General features: G+C 44.2%; 1 pseudogene; it reads right to left on the reverse strand.

The window, feature by feature from the left end:
• Positions 1-424: 424 nt before the first annotated feature.
• LOC118602491 lies at positions 425-543 on the reverse strand (annotated as a pseudogene).
• Positions 544-5415: the final 4872 nt, after the last annotated feature.

A 5415-nucleotide genomic window follows, 5' to 3' on the forward strand; every position in this document is an offset into this window, starting at 1 on the left:
AGGACACTAGAACTTTCCGCGTCTGTCCATCCCTTCCATCTGTCATCTCATGTCAGCTGCTCTTTTACTTTTGAATTTTCAAGGTCGATCACATTAGCATTCTGGCTTATAACTGTGAATACTTTTCCACACTCTGTTTAATGTGGCTCCAAGCTAGAATCATGGCTTTTCTTTTTCTTTTCTTTTTTCTTTTTTCTTTTTTTTATTGAGGCAGCTGCCCTCGGCTTCTTAATCATCCATCTTTGATTTCTTCTTGTTGCACAGATTGATTAATACCCTCGTTCGCTACCCATATCCTGCCTTGAAACAGCCATACTCTGTTAACTATATTTTCATGGCTCTGCAGGTTGAGGCCCTTGACTCGGTGCTCTATCTGTGAAGCTGAAGAGGCAGACAGAGTTCAATTCTTTTTTTTTTTTTTTAATGCCTACAGTAGCCGGTATTCCTAGGTGGTCTCCCATCCAAGTACTAACCAGGCCCGACCCTGCTGAGCTTCTGAGATCAGACAAGATCAGTTGCATTCAGGGTGGCATGGCCATAGACTGGCAGATAGAGTTCAGACACCAGCAAACACAGCTTCTTTCTCCTGGCTTCTGGAACACCAACCCCCCACTCCACTTGGGCTGTTTATCTTTTGAGGACAGATTAATACTTCCCTCCTTGGCGTCTGTGCCCTGGTGGCCCTCAGCCTCCTCCTGAACTAACCTGTGGTAGTCAAGCAGGCGAGGTCGAGGGACCAGGGTAATCACAAGGGACCCTGCACAGGCAGGAGTGACAGGGATTTACATGGAAAGCAGCCATTTCCTGGTCTTTACCCTTTAATCTGATGCCAACCAAGCTGAAGCCTCTGAATCCAGGGAGTTTCCCTTCATCAGAGGATCCTGCCAAGATTCTCACTCACACCTAGTAGGCAATCAACAGTGGCTGAGAAACCATTTCTGTAAGCTGTTTTTTCACTCTGATCAAGTGTGGGCCCAGCTTTCTGGCTGTGCCTCCAAGCTCTTCGGTGCCTTGATCCTGAGCTTTGAGGACTCAACATCTGCTCGTCCATATTGATGAGTCATGGAGGAAACTCAGAGCTTCAGTCCACCCACTGCAAAGCTTCCCAGACCTTGCCTGTCCTTTCCAGATGATGAAAATAGTTTGGCAGGAGGTACTGGGTTTTCTCAGGGGTCTTTCTGTGACCTACATTTTTTTCCTTAGGATAATTTAAGACTACATTTCTTGTTCACTCTTTGGGCGCTATATATTTTTAATGGCATGAAAGCAGAGTAATACCGGCAGGCAGGCCTCTGCACCTGCAGACTGAGGGAGTGGCCAGCCCCTTTCTGCCCTCATTACCAACTTCCTCAGACTTATTTAAAGGTCGAGTTTATCTATTTGGTTCTTAAATTCCATATCCTTGGATAAACAAAGAGTCAGAATTAATGCCTTGCTTTTAAATAAAAATGGAAAGTTAACAGTCACATCTTGATGACACTTTGGTTAATAAGACACTCCACACACCAGAACAGGAGAAAAGCAGAGTCATTGCCACATGTGCTGAGCGCCTTTTGTGTGCCAGACATTGTGCTCAGTCCTTTCATGCTTGACCTTAACTGTAAGCTGATGGAGGAAATTGGGTGCATTCTATGATTCCCAATTTTCCGATAAAGAAAATGAGACACAGGAAGGGGTTGTAGGCACCTTGGAGCAGACACTGTTTCATGCACTTCAGCATCTTTCATGGCATTTGGTGGGATCCCTTGCATATAACGAGAGCCCTAAATGTTTGTAAAAAAGTGAAATTGCCCAAGATCACAGAGCTAATTTGGTCTCTGAGCTCCTAATCAAATGTTCTCTCCACTGATCCAAGCTCCCTTTTTTCTGAGTGAGCCAAAGGTTTTGAAAACAGTAAATAAGCAGATTTTAATAACTTCAAGACTCCAAAGAAGAACCACCAAAAGCATAAAAGAAAACAAGTTTAAACAAAAAAGAGCAGGTTCCAGAAATCCATGATGCTACTATCACCTGACTGCTTCACCCACTGCTTCTTAAATGGACAAATGAGTCTACCCAGGTGAAGGGATGGTCTATTTTTTACAGTAAAATCCATCTGCCTTGTGGTCCTCCAGCCCTAGGCGAGGTGGCAGCAGTCCAGCCCACGTTCCCTCCCCTTTCTAACTGCCCTGCATCCTTCTTCATGATTCCCTCCCTGGCCCTCAAATGTGTCTGGAGAGAGGAGCCCTCATATCAGAGCAGGCCCATGCACCATGCGCGGTGAATTGAATCAATGCATCACACTTCAGGGCGTGGGAGCTAATACAATCAAGGCCCAGCCCAGAGCTGCTATGCAGCTTATTACACCCATCAATCACTCACTTCCACTGAACAGCTTCCTTCCAAGTTGCCTGAGTGAACACTGGAGGTGCTTCTGGGACTGACAAGTATTAGCTGAGTTTTAACAACTTTTGCATCTCTCTCGACACAAGACTGGGTTATTTAAATAAGCCAAAGCCTCTTGCCTGTTCAGTCCGTTAAAGTAAGGAAACTCCTTTCACTCTACCATTAGAGTGCATGTTGGAGAGGTTCGCCTCTTGAGGGGGGCCTTCTTTTTCTTGTCTCATCTCTCCTTGGAGGTGCCGAGCTCAGACCAGCCATCCTACATAGCCACTGCCCAGCATTTCCTACCCCTCCAGGTCACTGAGGAGTGGGCTGTGTGGCATAGAAGACAGGCAACACATTCACTCCCTCCTTGAGCAAAAGGACAAATCACTTACTTGCTCCAAGGCTCAGTGTCCCTATTCTGTAAAATCTCCTTAATAATCCCATATATACATGTAATGGATTACATTAGCATAGCCCTCTGTTCTTCATTACATCACTCAGTATCTACACCAAACCTCTGAGGAGGTTATTGTCACTCTCATTTACTCAATTAATTCAGACCCTCATTTATGGAGTGCTTAGTGTGTTCCATGTACCCTTCTAGGCATAATCGTTCAATGCATTTTTTTTGTGATTCTACCCTCCCAAGAAGGGGATTTTATGAGCCTCATTTTAAAGAAACTGAAGTTCAGAGACGCTAAGTAACATGTTCAGGGTAAACAGCTTTGAGTTCACAGTCTGTGTGAGCTTTTCACTTCATCACAGAGCAATTGAATAGGGCTTGGAAAGAAACCAGAGCTCAAACTGTAGGAGTCACTGCTCATTGTTCAGATTTGTTTTCTAATGACCCATACTTGGGTTGTGGAGTGGGAAGAGGGAACTCTTCATGATGTCTAATGATCAGAAGCATCTTTGAGACACGAGGTACCCGGCCCTCCATAAACTCTCCAGCAAGGTGTCTGGATGCTTGCGACGCAAGTGGTGCTCCTCTTAGGCTTAGTAGTACTCACCATTGCCACGTGCTCACACATGAGACTCAGGCCGGCTTCGTGGAAGGAGAAGGTCTGGTGTGCGAGGTGGCAGGAATGAGACAGCTTCAAAAGGCTGAGGGGACTGATTTTAAATTCTAGCTTCGGCCTTGAGCTGACATTACTTATTTATTTATTTGTTTGTTTGGCCTCAGTTTTCTTATCTTCAAATGGAGAAAATATTACTTATTTTGCAGGGTTCTTATGTGGCTTAGTGATAGTGGCAAAGAATAGGCCGTCCTTAAATGGTTCTGGTGGGGTTGGTGGTGGCAGCAACTGTTATTAATCCTCCTCCAGATGGTCCAAGCTCATTTCCCCTTATATTGTTCTATGTGAAGATAAACAATAAGATCGAGACTATTTGAAAAACTAAACAAAAATAATTACGACAGATCGTTTTTACAGTAAAATGTTCTAATTACTCAGCTAGATTTGGAGGCCGAATCCCATTATTACAAATATGATAACTGAAATGCTGTATAACAAAACATTTCAAATCTAAATGATGACTCCCTCATTCACTTTGGGCCAAACAGTAAACCCACATCATCATTAAAGACACAGCCGCCTTCTCTCATCCTTGTGACTGTATGCATAGTTCAGATACCCCCGAGGCTGGATGAGGACAACAGGTGGAAACCATCTCAAATATTCAAAATCAAGAGACTTAAATCAGACACAATCTGCTTCATTTCCTGTACTTGGCGAAGCTAAATCTGGAACAGCTTCCTCCAAATCGAATTGTCACAAAATTGTATTTATTCCCTTTCTCCACTCAAAATAAATAATTCAGAAGTTCCACAAAACTTTTACTTATTACTTATTGCTTTGGCTTGTTTATTAGTTTGTCCTCTCAATTCTTTGCACATTCAACTGAAATCTGTAGATCTACTTCGTTCCAAGGTGCTGTGCAGAGAAAGAAGGCAGCTAACATCCCTGTAGCACCTGCCGTGTTCTAACTCCGCCAACACCGCCTGTGTCTTATCTCTCATGACATCATTCCCTGCCCTCAAGAGACTTCCTTACTGAGAGCAGAAAAGGCAGAACTATACACAACCACACACATTGCATGTAGTTCAGATGCCAGGAGAGGGGCAAATGCGGAAGAAGAACGGAATTCCAGCTAGGAGGAAAAAAGCGGATTCCAAAGAGGAGGCATCATTTGACTTGGGGTTTGAAGAAGGAGCAGAACTTCAAGACAGGAAGTTGGGAAGGGAAATCTGGCTACTGCGGACAGAGTACATTGCTAAAGTTAAAAATTCTATAGAGGCCACGTAAGCCCATGTATCTAGGTCTTATTTATTGAGCAGAAGAAGAGTCTGGGTGAGAGGTCCCTATATTTACACTCCCTCCAAGGACTCCAGGTCAGGGAAATGATGAGCAACAGAGTTCTGTCTTCTTGAATGAATAATCTTTTTCCTCTTGTTGACAAATTCAGATTCACTGGTGTTAGAAGCTCTGAGGGCCCAGATTGTGAAACACAGACCTGGAGGTGGGTTGAGGCCTCGTGCAAACACCCTGGACTATTTGGAGGCAGACCAGATTGTGTTGGTTTTGGCCCCAACTGTTCAACCAGGCCAGGGCTAGGAGAGGAGCAGAGAGCTGGCTACAATGCCCATAACATGATGCATTAGAGAGTGCCTGGTGAATTATGTGTCCATTAGCTAAGTGGCCCTGAGGCTTTATGACTTGCTCTTTTTGTAAATTAAAAATAATAAAAATAATAGCTCACCATCTTCTCATTCTGCTGGAGAGGGCGAGTATTTCATCTGTCATTATAGAATTACAGCTACTTTCCCAGACAACTCCATTGCAAACCCCAGGATACAGAATTGTGTGAAAAGTCTGTGTTACCATCTTGACTTACCAAACCAAGACTCGATTACAAGAAGCAACTTAGTCTTTTTCTTATTGAAGAAGGTTGGCAACCAAGCCAATTCATGGGGGAAGCTGATTGTTTGAGTGCAGGAGCCCATCAGGGAGGGACCAGATGATCCTGCAGTGAAGCCAAGAAGGCCCC

Source organism: Rousettus aegyptiacus, unplaced genomic scaffold, assembly GCF_014176215.1.
Source record: "Rousettus aegyptiacus isolate mRouAeg1 unplaced genomic scaffold, mRouAeg1.p scaffold_m13_p_4, whole genome shotgun sequence".
Lineage (NCBI taxonomy): Eukaryota > Metazoa > Chordata > Mammalia > Chiroptera > Pteropodidae > Rousettus > Rousettus aegyptiacus.